Here is an 11504-nt window from a genome sequence, read left to right on the forward strand (position 1 = left end):
GTAAGACAACTTACTGTCGGCAAATCAAGAAGATAAAAGCTTCGAGAAACAGAGCGACTGTGATAACTTTAACTGGTGTCAACACTTGTGCTTAAAAATAAAATAACTTAAAATAATACACACACCATCTTAGTGGTTGCACACATCATATTTTTACATTAATCTCATAAAACAAAGGTGCTCTAAGTACCTTAAAAATGTACTTCACGTATCAAGTACAAAGTATTTGAAAAATACTTGCTAATGTAAGTAAATACGGATCACTACCCTCTAACATCCGAGTTATTCTGAAGTCCACCACAAGTAACGTATCTGAATTAGACAATAACAAATTTAAAATTTCGTTGTGTGTGGGCGTGATTTAAATGATGTATGTATGTATGTACTTCAAATTTCTCAACCACAGCCTGTTTAGTTCAGGCATTACCAGAGTACTTAAGCAGATATCGAGTACTTTAGAGTCATCTTCATCATAGTTTATTCGGCTATGAATAAGGAAATATATACAAAAATATGCATATAACAACAGCAACTCGTGGGAATCGACCAACTGGTAAATGTCACACAACGCACGAGCCTCTGTTCAAAAAGAATTTTTCTTACTGTTTTCTTGGCTTTCCTCTTCCTCTTGTGTCCATTAATTGATTCGTGGAATGCAAGGGCGCTGAATATGATGAAGGTAAATGTATAAGTTGGTATTCTAACTAACTCGGTGGACTTTCAGATTTGTTTCTTTTTAGAGGTCTTTGTTAACTTTTTTCCCCCAAAAAAATGACAGTGTTAGGAATGCGATCTTGTCATGTATAGCTTAATCTTGATCAAAGGCATATCATTACCAAAGCTGTTGATGATATTAATTGGGCGTTGAATAGTAATGCTCCATGTGTGAGCGAACCATATAGTTTGACTGATGGTTTCATACAGACGAATTTTGGTGTTTGGGTTGATGGAATTTCCAGTTACTTTTTAGGCTTTTATGGAATTGAAGAGCTTTGCTCTTTCTTTTATCAGTTACAGTGGGAACTTTGCAGTATCAATCAAATACTACGTTTCCAAAATACTTCAGTTGCCAATTAAGAACGTCAACTTATGAATACATCATAAGAATGCATGTATTCCAGCTCTGCCTGGAACAAAATAGTTTCTTTGCTTGCAAATGTTATCATCTTGGTTTTAAAATAGGTAAAATAGTTCATTCTTAATTACGCTTTTAAAAATGATCTATAAACTTGTTAATCTCAGGCACTTAATTGGGTTCAAATTCCGTTTATGAAAGGAGTTTTGGAAGCGTAATGCAGTTAGGGGGAATAACGTTTGTTTTTTCTCCTAAGGTGGAATAAATTCTGTTTCAAATGTCTTTAAAGCTCATTTGCATGTTCTTTCAGGCTGATGTATTATTATTATTATTATTATTATTATTACTAAAATCATACTGTAGTTATGCTTGCGATAGTTTAGGAGGAAAATGGCAAACATGGTAAAACATGGTGACAATCTCCTGAAGTAAGATCCACTCCTTTAATAGAGAATCTGTGTAAGTAGGAAACTACCATCCATGTTGAAGATGGAGACATTTAGGATCATTAGAAGGATCCATAACTGGGCTTAGGACGCAAAATATCACCAGTGACTCAGGATGTTGTGAAAACTCGTAAGCTTAGAATAACCCAAAATTGACAGGTGTAAATAAGAGGAAAGGTAAAAGAATTCTCATTCGATCAGATGTGTAGCGAGGCATATCTCCTTTCATAATATCTCTGTACTTGTACAATCTCTTTCATTCACACTTTACCATAATTTGTCTTACACTGTTAATGACTTTTAAAATAATGTTAAAAATATCGAAGAAAGATATTTTGATATTTTATTATGTATTATCAATAGATTGGGGAAAAAATGATGAGCATGTTATACGTATGGATAATAACAGAATATTTGAGAAGGTGCTCAGTGACCGACCAGAAGTGAAAAGGAAAATTAGAAGACGTAATTGAGATGAGACGGGAAGATGGAGTGGTCCAGAATATTATAGATCTGAGAGTGCAAAACTGGATAATGAACAAGGAAGGAAGGCTGCCAAAAGTTTCTGAAGAAGGTTAGGGCCCGTACAGAGCTGAAGAGCGAATGTTGACGATGATTAACCTCTGATTATTATGCGTAAATGCAAATAAAAAAAAATCTATTCCACTTATTATTCCGTAAACTCGAGTTTTTAACTGCGAAACTAAAAAAAAAAAAAAATGACCGCACACTATTTCACACAATAATATACAAGTGTAGGATTAGGAGCACAAGATGGAGACGTATGCCTTATTCTCGTCATCTCTATGCCAATAAATACTCGGTAGAAATAAAGTCTCAATTGTCGAAAATGAAGAAGGTTAAGAGCGCGACTGCCTATCGATGTATGAAAGTTAGAGCTAAAAAAGTTCCACTCAGGATGCATATTTTACTTAATAGCTCTAGGCTATCCAATTCTAGTGGCCTAGAGAAACATTTCTTAGGTTTTTTTATTAGAAGTTTCCCAGTGTCGATCTTTTGCACTAGCAAGTACGTTTTTTTTTTTTTTTTCATGGTTAAAATCACCCGGGTTTTAACCATGCATCAGGATTTAGGACCACGATAAGGCAGTAGTTGTCTTAGTCTCTCGCTCGAAATCCTTGTTCATTGATTAACTGAAATCTCTCTCTCTCTCTCTCATACACACGCACGCACTCACCTTGTGCATCTGTGACAATACAGATTAGCAGTATCAAGAGACCAGTATCATATAGCTCAGAACTTATCAAACGCACCTAAAAGTAAATATAACTACGATTCTCTATTGAATGCGATATTTATTTATTTTTTCAATAATAACAAAGCCTTTTAATATATCTAATATTTGTATATCAGTCTCACCAACGAAAGGTAGTAAACCCGTAGCACATTATGCACATAGGATGAGGTAATTGATAGTTAAATGATCCTGGAATAATGCTATAACGAGAGATGAGATTAGATGCCATAGGAGATGAGTTTCATCTCCCGGTGTGAGACCACCATCTCTCTTATTGAAAGCTTGAAGTGGTCTGAAAAAGTTCCATGTTTGGTCTCCCAACTGTGTAAAAATAAATTTAAAAAAATACAAAACAATGTATAAAAAATTGACGAAAATTTACAAAAAATTCCTTAGTCCACCCACGGTACATATGTATTATAGGTTTAGTAATAACCTTTCCGTGGATGGGAATCACATAAAAAAAAATTTATGTGATTCCCATCAAAAAAGTTGAACTTTTTTTTTCAAGCAACTTCTGTCCTAAACAGGATTGTGATGTTAAACCGGGACATCCAAAGGCAATCATCCACTGCCCTAGGGCATTCACAAATATCTATGCCATAGCGGTATTCGAGCCCACGGCCTACTGGTTTGTAATATCTCTATTCTGTTATTTAATCAGTAAATGCAATGATTAACTAAAGTACTGCGTGTAGTAAAGAACGGTGTTTAATTGTCGTTTGGATTCCCCCTTATACGTCCACTAAAAACACGTTTTTCGATGCTGTTTTGAACAGTAAAAATTCTTACTCATCTTACAGGTTTGATTGTAGAGATGCTGTCCGTGGTTGGCCAGGATCTCCACAACAGTATTCTCTTCCGTTGCTTGAAACGTAAGGGAATACTATCAAGGTTTGAGCTGCTATATTGTATATATATATATAAATATTAAGTATTAATCTGAAAAGCGAAATCTATCTTGCCTGAAATGTTGGATATTATCACAGGTGTGGAAGTGTGGAGAATGATTTTATTTTTTTCTTTTGTTTGCGCGATAAAGAATATGGAACTGTCTTTTTTTCCAACTGCATTGAAGTTCGGTAAACTGGATGATCTTCCCAGTGGAAGACATGGGCTCAGTGGGTGTCGAACGATGCCTTTTGTTCGGAAAGACCTTCGTTCGAATCCTCTGCACAGGTGTAGTCTTCTGGTTTCTGTTGTGATTCTGATACAGTGGAGTGAGTGCAAAAGAGCGAGAGAGAGAGAGAGAGTATCAAAAAATAACATCAGGATTGTGGAATACTGATTATGAATGCAGATTGAGAATTTGTAGGCTGCAGATACAAGCAAATAGGAGAAAACGGGGTGATATGATCGAGACTTACAAACTTCTGAAAGGGGGGGTTGTACAAAATTTCAGTAGATGGAATTTTTCATTTTATGGAGGGTGGGGAAAGGACGTGAGGACATCCATGGAAGTTGAGAATGAATGTCAAGAAGGGGGGGGTAGGGCTAGGTTTTTCTCTCATAGAGTAGTTGGAATGGATTACCATTGGATGTTATGTGTGCAAGTAGCGTAAATGAATTCAAGAACAGTGTGACAGCTGGTGCGAATAGTATGATCTCCCTCGATCAGCTCCTGACTGCCTGGAGGTCTCTGTTAATAATAGTAATAATAAATAATAATAATAATTTTCTATAGGAAATATTATTTTGATTTCCGTGAGGTAGGACTCTAGTAAAGAGCACTTTTAAAAAGGGAATGGCGGATTCCAAGCCAGTGCGATTGAATGGTCGAGTATAGCAATTTAGTTATGCTAAACAAAGAGCTACGTGATCAAAATATGCCTTATAAGAGAGAGACTGGAGAATGTCGAATTTAGGGGCAACACCAGGAGAGTCACTTCTAAATCTTACAGTTGAATATTTTGCAAAATAATAATAATAATAAGGTACAATATTTTCATCCCGTTTTCTATTAGGACACGAAAGCAATCGGATCTTACAACATCAGTTCTGATTACGCCATCTTGAGAACAAAAACAAGTACGAAAATGATCCAAGGATCAGAAAAAAAAAAGTGAGAATCCTTTTAATAGGAAATTATAATAAAATTATTTGCATATAATTGGAAATGTATTGTTTTCTCTTCATAAATAAAAAAATATTTAAAATATGTACAAAATAACAAACATATCACACATCAATATTCAGTTTGTGCTTATTTCCCCCCCCCCCCTTTGCTTTACATTTAAATGCAATCATTGCATATTTAGAGGAGGCGTCTCTAGGTTACGATGATCTATGTCGAGAAGGCGGGACGCGAAGTAATCTCCAAATAAATATTTCAGTCACATAATTTGCAGTATATACATTGGTTGCCACAGCAGCGTCGTCCTGACATTTATAAATGAATGCTGTTTCTCTATAATTAATGTTGTTAGCTTGATATGTGATAATATGGTCTGTGTAAGTTGAATTAAGTTCAATTGTTTAACTACCCTATCGCAAAACCCTGCAGTGCGGGGACACACGAGAGCTTAGTAGGCTCAGTGGTAATGCTAAAAAGGGTAACTGCGAAAACTAAATGAACAATCGACCCATTTAAAACTTTCTAAAAGTCCACTCTGAAAGTTGATTCACTGATTCGGATGGCCTTGCAATGTTTATTACATAACAATGAAAAAAAAAAGTCTTAATACTAGAGAAATTGTCTATGTGAAGAATTTTTATAAGAGATTTCTAGTTGAAGGTGGTTTAGCTAGTATCAAGAAATGGATGACGTTTTACCTTCAGAAAAGTTTTTTTTTTTTTTCAATCTGACATGAAGTTGCTGACAATACATTATCCTCATAGTTTGTTTTTGTCGTAATTCCAACCACTTCACATTTCTTCAGAAAAGTCGGATATTTCAAGTTGGAATTTTCATTCTCTAAAACATGACAAACAGTCCTAAGAACATACACAGTGGTGGAGAATCTCAATATTTTGATATGCACCGGGATCGCAACGTAGAGCCTGAGTATAGGGAAACAATTCTGTGTGATTGCGGTCTAACAAAATTTTTAAAAAATTTTACAAATTTATTTATTTTTTTAAAATTTAAACTCATGTGGAAGAAAGCTTTAGTAGCAATTGGGATGCAATAGGCTGTTACTATGGTCTGTCATAAATCGATGGAATTCTTCGAATTTATCCATTAATTTCATCAAGCACCTCTTAGGAGATCTTCCTTTACCTACTATAGAATACATATGATTGTCCCGTATTGTGGTTTAATGTTAATGGTAGATAAAAATAGGGAGAAAAGGTTATTAATATATATCTAAAAATAATAAAGAAAGAAATATTCCTTGCAAGTAAGCAAGCATAATCTATCTGCTCTTAATTCTCTCTGGAGTTCGATGGTAATGGGAAAACATAAAAGTGCTGGTTGAGAAGAATCGAACAAGGACATTCTGAATTTCGTTGATTAGAAATCAAGCAGAACATTTTTATACTCAGTATTTATATATAAACTTTCCAAGAAGGTTGCTCAGCTGTTGTTCTGGTACATTTTTTTAAATAATTTTCCAGGATATATTTTTTTTAAATTTCTCGAATGCATGAAGTTTTTAAACTTCGTCAACCTGAGAAATCTTAGAAGTCAAAATTCGAAGAATAAGACATCGTAATACATACTATCAATTCCAGGAATCTAAGGCTCTTTTCCTATTCTTATGGATAATCTTTTCCTTGTTCGAGTAATTTATTACTTTTGCTTCTTATCTTTCGCACTATACCGAATTTTTATTTGAAAATAAAAAAAAAAACATTTTTCGTGTGCAAAAGATTTGCACATTAATTACATATTCGACATGTGCATAGTGTTCATTGTTTTCGTGTACTGTTGATCGCTTTTATTTTTATTTATTTATTTTGTATTGTTGACTTATTGGGTGCTGTCCAAGTATTCGCTAAAATTTATTCCACAGGAAGCGTATATTATATTATATTATTTTAGAAGCGTAATAATATTGAAATCATTGCTAAATACATATACATTAATACCGCGAGCTGGCTAAGAGTTAAATAATCCGGAAACCCTACTTTAAGAGCCTACTTTAACACACACACACACACACGCATAAACGTGAGAACGTGAATGTGTGTGTGTGTGTGTGGTGGGTGTCATTTAAGTCACATCCCCTCATGAAACTTTTGCTTTTTTCTCCAGGCAATTTTTTTTCTGGAGGCGTCTTAAATGACAGCGGTGATTTCTTCTTCTAAAAGCTCCTTCTTCTTTGTTAAAAAAATTACAAACATAATGTATAATACATACAACTCACTGATCCCTCTTCTCTGCATAGGGATGTATTAGTCTAACATTAAAGGAAGCCGGTGGTATCTATGGCAACCATTGTCAATCCTGTGAGTTGACAATGGTCACCATTGATTTGTTTGCGTACCTGTTGCAAAAAAGTATCAACCAGGATATGTTCAGGATGGTACTCAAAGGTCTCAGGGTTGATGGTGTTCAAACGGAGGCTTCAACTTCATCCATTATATGTACAGGAGGGTGTTATATAATAATAATAATTATATATATATATATATATTATAACACCTCCATAATAAGAAATATTTTGAATTTCCGCTACAACTTTATCTGCAAGGCCTTGTGAATAATCAGATAGTATTTATTTACTCACGCTGACATTAAATTTACAAAAATTTAATTTCTTAAGGTTGTAAAATCATTTTTGAATAAGAAATCAGAGTACCCTCTGATCACTACAGATTCTTGACATTTATCGTCTTTTATTCAGACATTTATTCATATCACAAAGCAGCCATTAAACAAAAGTGGCTGCTTTGCGATCTGAAACCCGTAGCATCAAGCTCGCACGTTTAGTCCTCGCGCGTTTATTGTATCACACACACACCCTTTCAAACACAAGCCATTTTCACTCCCTATTGTTGTTGTTTTTTATAACTGCCTCATATTTTATTGAAATCCATTATTTTATTATTTTAATTTAAAAATAAAATTTTAATTATTTCTGATTTTTCTATTTAATTACCTTACATATATTGTTTATTTTCATATATTTTAAAAATTGAACAATTTTTCTATTTGTTACGAAGTCGCAAAAGATCATTGATATATGCAGTTTTCTATATTATTGGGGGTGAGGGAGGTGGGCTAACACACACAAAGCTTCCTGATTTAGTCCCAGTTCGGACTCGGCGTAAGAAGAAACGCATTACCGGATGAAGACCTTCACCAGCATATCGATTCTCGTGGGGTAAACACTACAGACACTGAAGTGGTGCGTGCTTGAGACTTTTCCTCCTGACAAGTGACTTTACTGATGATTTCTTAACTATCCACTAAGTGATGACTCTATTTACAGTCGCCAAGAAGACTTGCGACAACTTAGGGGACAGGAAATACGGTTCTTAGCAGATACTTAAAGTTCTCTAACGGCCGAGGTATTTGTTCGCATTGAAGAACGTGGAGGGTCTCTCTGAATAAGAAAATTATGCCGACGAGGTCAAGCATCTGATTAGATTACTCACACACTGCTGACCATAAAATAGTCCCAAATGGATTAGAATGTTCAGAAACAGCGCAAAGAAAAGGGATCCTGGTAGCACAACTTATGAAATGACATTAAAAAAAAAAAAAACAGCAAAAACAAACAAATACCCCCTAGACCCTGTGTTTGCTATATTTACAATTAACAGAACTTCATCGAAATTTGTACTTTTCTGATAGAGTTCCAAACGTAATTAAAGTTACCTGCTTGAACATCATAATTATTAAATAGTTTTTAGGCACGTTTCTTTATTATTTATTTTATTTTATTATTTATTTATTTATTTATTATAAGAAATTATTATATATTTACTTGTTATATTTCACGAAAAATATTCGAATTAGGTATTTTTGTTGATAGAAAATTTAAGTTCAGGAATCATATGGGTAAGAAAAAGCTAGAACTTGTAAATTTAATTAAAAGACACTTCGCTTTTAGGAAAAGTTATGATGTTCTTATAAATATCTGATCAGCTCAATATCGAATGAATTTTCGCTCGCAGCTTTAATGCATGTCAGAGAGAGAATCGAAGGTGAACGTTCAAAGGTTGTGTGTCGATTACTCAGCAAGATGCCGTTGACGGATTTATGTTCTACACGTTAATCCGTCAACTAATGTAATTTACTTCCATTTTTCACAGACACTATGTTTTAAATGTGTAATATGTATTATAATTCACAAAATAGGCATAGCTATTGTTTGTTATTATGATAAAATATTCCTTAAATTTATTTTGATGAGAAATATTTTGCTATTTACAAACGAGAGCTTTTAGCGTGCTAAATAGACACTGAAAAATTCCGTAAAAGGCGAATTAGCACTGGCAAATCTATATTATCAAGTCCGCGTATGATATGAATTTTAATAAAATTAATATAATAATAATAATAATAATAATAATAATAATAAGGATACATATATTATAAATCGGATATAAGAGATAATAAATAAGGATACATTAAAAAAGAAACAGAAGGATTTATGCTAGCAGCTCAAGAACAGGCTTTCTTGAGCTGCTAATGCAATCAAAGCAAAAATTTTGAACATCAATAATAACAGCAAATGCAGATTATGCGATCAGAAAGAGGAGACTGTAGAAGATCCAATCAGTGCATGGAACAAGATAGCTCAAACTGATTACAAATACCGCCGTGATCAAGTGGCCAAAATAATTCATTGGCATGTGTGGAAAAATTATATCTTTCCTACTTGTGATAACCGGTGGCAACAGAAAATAGAGACAGTATTGGAAAACGAAACAGCAAAAATTCTCTGGGACTTTAGAATACAAACTGATCGCCATTTGGAACACGATAGACCTGACATCACAATTTTCGAACATCGACAAGTTTGGATTATCGATATGGCAGTACCCAGTGATAACACATTAACAACAACGAACTGGAAAAAAATTACTAAATATCGAGATCTGGCAATCGAAGTTGGCCGGCTGTGGCTTAAACACACCAAAGTTATCCCAATAGTTATCGGCGCACTTAGTGCAACTTCAAAGAAGTTATCCAACTATTTACAGCAATTAAACATTAACGAAGTGACCCCCCCCCATATGACCTACAAAAAACAGCATTACTTGGAACAGTCCATATTTTACAACGCTAACCTGACGGACCATTCTTAGATTCTTGGGTAGAATGTGAATTGTTCTGTATCACTAGTCAAACTGTTGTTTAAATGATGTCTTGTTTTCACTGTGAATCAATTATGTGAATATATAATAATAATAATAATAATAATAATGATAATGGTGTGTAGATTAAGTCATTTTTTATAATCACTGGGATAGCGTCAGAGATTTTCGCATTTGACTATTGCAATGAGAGAAATCAAACGTATCTCTCCAAAACCAATTGGTCCTTAACTGCTTTAGTGGGGGGGGGGGGGTGCATCTTCCGGCTTAATAGCGGCCAAGATGAAAGGCGGTATCTTTGAAGTAATTGTAGAAAAATTATTTTTGTTGCAATTTAAGTCATTTCTTTATTGCTACCAAGGAAAGTATTGCAGTTGTTATTGAACAAAGCCAGCTGTAGCTGGCTTTGTGATGTATTTCAGTGATATACTCTTTTTACTTTTGTGTCTGAATACCACCTGTTGAGGGTCCTTTGTTTTCTCTGTACTTACCCTAATAACTTTCCATATGTTGTTTATTAGGCTTCATGGTTTTGTTTTGTTTTCAACTTTTGGAGAGCTTTACTTCCTCACACACACACACACACACACAAAGAGAAGTTATGACGTAAACACATGGTGAAAAAAGTTCGAACATATGATCGTTTGCGATATGAGTGGATTAGAAACTAAGACAGATGTCTGACTCATTGCTAATAAATGAATAAAGAAGTCATTCAAGTCTGGAGTGTTTGATCTTTTGCCAAAAGAAAGAAAAAAATAAAGTGACAGATCGTTATATTCAAAAGCCAAGATATTAAAATGTATTTAATTTCATATTTGTCTGGTATTTCCAACTTTTATTTGATAATTTCATAGGAAATTGATTTCTAAAATACCCTGGATCAACTTCTACGGCGTAAACATAATTGGTATTTTTATATATGCCCAGTGGTAGAATAAGATCAGCTTTAGGACTAAATCTATAATATTCTCATTAGGTTATTTAGTATTCCATATATTTATTAATACACAAGCCGGAATAAAAATGCAAGCAATTTGAGTCCTTATAAAATTTTATAAATCAATTTTCCAAATATATGTTTACATACTTGATTTAGTTTATGTGTGTTTATGTAATACTTCCTCAAGAGAATGCGAAATTGCGTGCTATGGATGACTGAATTGAAGTCATCAGTCCTAGTATCATCATGATTGCACCACTATCCAGAAGAGACATGTTTGCAAGGATGAAGAAATTTCAGGAAACTGGGATTATTCTGAAAATTCAAAGCACAAGAAGCTGTGGAAAGTCGGACGAAAATATTCAACCCATACATGTTTTCTTCCAAAGTCCAAGAAAGTCTGTTCTTCGGGCCAATAACGAACTATAACTGCACATGAAACTGTCCATAAAGATCTGCATACGGGTCCATCTCTAACCATATAATCTTAAAGTGGTTTGGCACATTTTATGATCATATCACACGGAAAAATTATGATGCACAGTCTGAAACCATAACTCAGATATCTGA

The sequence above is a fragment of the Typopeltis vanoorti genome, chromosome 10 (assembly GCF_054136105.1).
Source record: "Typopeltis vanoorti isolate ZY-2024b chromosome 10, IOZ_Tvanoo_1.0, whole genome shotgun sequence".
NCBI classification, from domain to species: Eukaryota; Metazoa; Arthropoda; class Arachnida; order Uropygi; family Thelyphonidae; genus Typopeltis; species Typopeltis vanoorti.